This window comes from Cebus imitator, unplaced genomic scaffold, assembly GCF_001604975.1.
Source record: "Cebus imitator isolate Cc_AM_T3 unplaced genomic scaffold, Cebus_imitator-1.0 Scaffold16, whole genome shotgun sequence".
Lineage (NCBI taxonomy): Eukaryota > Metazoa > Chordata > Mammalia > Primates > Cebidae > Cebus > Cebus imitator.
Genome location: NW_016107331.1, coordinates 2,469,596 through 2,474,080, shown reverse-complemented (window position 1 = coordinate 2,474,080; position 4,485 = coordinate 2,469,596).

Sequence of the window (4,485 nt, the reverse complement as noted above, 5' to 3'; positions counted from 1 at the left end):
TTAGTCTGAATTAACTTCACAAACATCAGCTAACTAGAAAATCAGAAAGCTCATGGGGACTAAAATCTAGGCCATTCCATGACCCAAAGAAGACATGGATAGCTGCTATCATCATAATGTTTGAAAGGGGAGTCTTGCTATTTATAGTAACATGCAAGACAACTTAGGGAAATGTATGCTATTATTAACCTGATATCCATCAACATTTGTGTTCCTGGGGAAAAAATTCTTCAGAAGGAATAGAGCTGTGAAAATCAGTGTTCCTCCTATATAGTAGTATGCATGTGATAGTCTTCTAGCCATTTATACACAATACATCATGCTCCCACCAAGTGAGTGCTGGGTGAGTTTACAGAAACCTAAACTTGCTTGACTTTTACTTCATCTCATGGCCTCTACCATATTTTATTTCTTTTTATTTTGAAATCACTAAGTAGCCTGCTGGCAAAGTCAAGAAGATTGCTGATTGTGAAGATAGCAAAGAAAGAGTGTTATTCAATTTTCTTTTCTGCATCTTAATCTGTGAAAACCATTTGTGTTGCATTTCCTTAAAGAACCAATTTAAACAAAAATATATTAAGTGCAAATAATTTAGAACTTCATGCTAATATTGAGTAGTGACTAGAGGGAAAAAATTTCTAATCAACATTTGGATGAGTAAGGCATAGTTACCAATTTTTTTTAATGTATACATAACACTAGGATGCTTTTCTGTAATTCAAATCTTTAAATGAAACCACAATATATAAAACACTCAAAAGTAGTGTGGTTCTAGTTGAATAAAGTGAGAAACAATCAACTATCTTCCCTAAAGTGGCCCGAAGGCACCTCCAGAGATCTCTAAGGCTCCCAGAAAGACAGTTGGAAAATCGCTAGGAAAGTATCTTGACCTTGAAGCCAAACTCTACATTTGGCTCCACCACCGAGCTGTGTCACTTTGGAAAAGTGATTTTTGCCCCTTTGGGTCTCAATTCCTTCACTTATGGAGTGAATCAATAATCTCTGGCAGAGATCATTCACCTCTTAGAACTAATATTTTACTCTGATTTCCAGATATAACCTCTCACATTAAGACCTTGCAAAGAAGTCTTTGTAAAACATGTAAACAGTAAAACTTGAAGAAAGATGCCCACGATTTACATTAGCATTAAATGTATGTTGATTTGAAATATGATGTATTATTAATTCTTAAAAAATTCCAATACCTCGGGGTCACACTTCATGATCTATAATCATTACATTCCATCTTCACCTTAAATCATAACACATCTCTACATATCAGAGGGAATATTTGTTACCCCATATGTCTGCAGTCCTTGATATTTTAAGGCCTTTAAGATTATGTATGTAGTATGTTCAATCTCAAATTAGCAAATTGACTAATTATTTTATTTTCACCTGGGAAAGTTGCTATTATTCTGTATGAGTAAGGTATATGATTTGGTCAGTGGTATGCACTTGGTCAGGTTACAATATAGTAAAATACACATTTTCATTCTCAAAAGTGTACACTTACCTTACAGAATTTTTCACAAGTTGATTTTTTTGTGTTCCTGCACAGCTGTTCTATATTATGCAATTATGTTATGCAGTATTTGGCATATAAATAAATGTTCAAGTATACCTGGTATAATTAGAAATGCTGTGGGTGTTGAGGAAATCACAGGGGCAATGCTGAAGTGACTGCCCATGCGGGGCAAGAGATAATAAATACGGTCAGAAGAAACTGGTGGACTAGACAGGGGGAAAGGGAATTGTCCAGGGATGTTATCTCCTAGTGTTATTCAAGAACAATGAGAAGAATAGAAGTGGTGTCAAAGGAGAGACCAAAAGCCCAGATAACAGAGGCGGAGAAGAGCTGAGCTGTGAATTCCAGGGATAGATATGCAGGTATATTTTTGAAGAAGAATGAAGGAAGGGATTTTGGGGGTCAAGAGAAGGTAAGACCATGGACTTCAGAGAGCATCAGGCAGGACATAATAAGTCTAAGGCAGAACTTCAGAATCCACACCTGCACACTGCTTCAGGCACATACTAACATATCACCTAAAGTGTTCAAGCACAGACTAAATGGCCATGAATCAGATGGGATTCCTACAATAAGTGGGAGGCTGGTGGCATCATTTCTATACCTCCTAGTTATCTCCAAAATTATATTATTTCCTCCAAGGAAAAAAATTAATTTGATCTTGCAAAAGGCATAAGCACTTATAATTAGGAGTCAATACAATTCAGAATATATAGCAATTAACTACACATATGAATGAATCTTTAAAATGATAAATATTTTTTTAACATCCTGAAGTCCTGTCTCTCTGTTATACAGAAGAGAAAACTGAGGCCCAGGAAAAGCACACGATTTATTTAAGGTCATAAGAAAAGTTTGATGATTCTGGACTCTGGATTAATCTCTTCTTTCCATTACACTATGTTGCCTTTAAGCCATTTAATTTTTGTGCTGATCTGCGAATTGGAGATAATAGATGCCATTAGCTGGCTAGATCTGTGTGAACAAAGAGAACTGCAGATTTGAGACAACTGTGAAGATACTTCTGTTTCATAAGATTCTAAGAATGTTTTAATGAAAATAACCAGACAATTGAAATCTGACCATTTTATTTTAGAAGATTTTAAAAAAATATAATTGCCTTATTCTCCATTTTGCTTTACTAAGTGATCAATAAATGAAGATATTGGTTTCATCTCCATGAGGTTCCCATAATAAATAATTCAGTTGGTAAATGTACAAAAAAAAGAGAGAACAGTGTTCAAACTCAGTATCACCAGTAATGCAACAACCTTCTCATGCTAAGCACTGAGAAGAAAATAATACAACTTCTGCAGTATTCTTGGCAAAAATGCCTAACCAGAATCCAACCATAAAGCAACACTCAGATATATATCATTGGACATTCTACAAAATGACAGATCCGGATTCTTTAAAAACATCAATGTGATGAAAGATTTTTTTCTTTAAAGGGGAGCGACTATTTTAGACAAAAGGAGACTAAAGAAGCATAGCAGCTAAGTGCAATGCTCGATGACATCCAGGAGAGAAAGAAAAAACAGCTAAAAGATCAGAATTGGGACAGTGGGGGATGTTTGAATATAGACTGTATAATAGATCATTTTATTGTATCCATGCTAAATTTTTTGAGTATGACAATGATATTGCAGCTGTGTAGGAGAAAGTCCTTATTCTTAGAAGATACATGCTTAAGGAAGAAAGGGTGAAGTGATGATGTCTGCAACTTATTTTCAGCTTGTTCAGCCAAAAAAAGCAGAGGGTGTGTGTTCACATTGGGGAAAGGGAGAGAGGAAGAAGAGAGAGAGAAAGCATATATGGCAAATGTTAATAATTGGTGGCTTTAGGTGAAAGGTATGATGAATGTTTATTATACGTGAAAACTTGCAAAAGGAAAAAAAAAATGGAAGGTCTATGGGTTGTTGTCCTCCATCCAAAATATGTGGGGGAAATAAATAACATGGGAACCTTTATCCTTTGTCCAGTAAATTACTACTTGCCCTTGGGCGAGTATTAATTAACAAGACTATTATGGAGCACTTAAACATTTGAATAAAATGCTAAATAAATGACAGATTTAGTTGTATATGTTTCCTAGGAGAGTTTCTTTCCAGTTACTTATTTTATTATTTATTTATTTATTTTTGAGATGGAGTTTTGCTCTTGCTGCCCAGGCTGAAGTGCAGTGGCGTGATCTCAGCTCACTGCAACCTCCGCCTCCCTGGTTCAAGCGATTCTCCTGCTTCAGCCTCCTGAGTAGCTGGGATTACAGGCATGCGCCACCATGTCCAGCTAATTTTGTATTTTTAGTAGAGATGGGGTTTCTCCATGTTGGTCAGGCTGTCTTTCCAGTTATTTATGAGTTCAACTTTAGTAACCACCCATCTCAGAAATGATGTATATGAGATCATCTAACTTCTAGAATTACAGAATACCAAAGTTCCTAGTCATAACTAATCAGAGGCAATTAATACAGCCTTTTCTTTTCTTTCTTTTCTTTTTAAAAAATCCCACCATACCCAGCTAGGTCTGCATTTAGTGGTAGCACATTTCTTGGCTTCCCTAAATGTTAGCCCCTAAGCCCCCAACTAGAAAAAGAGTAATCTAGTATCTAGCATGCAAACTGTGTAACAGGTGTGTGTGTGTGTGTGTGTGTGTGTGTGTTTCCTGAACAAAGAAAGGGTTTCTAATACATCTGGTGTGTAGCAAGGGTTGAGAGTTTGTGAAGAAGTTTTCCTAAATAATGTAATACCTGAGTTAGTGGAAGGTGGAGAGGGCAAAAGACTGCAAACTGTGGCAGCAGAATGAACAAAAGCAGCTGCTGGCGAATCAGTTTACCCAAAATATAAAGTAAGATTTACTGTTCCCAGAATGTAAATTTTTTTCCTTCTTCCTCCCAACCTTATAATTTTTCTTCTTTTGCCTTTGTTCACTGACAACAATCTGATGACTCTTTTCCT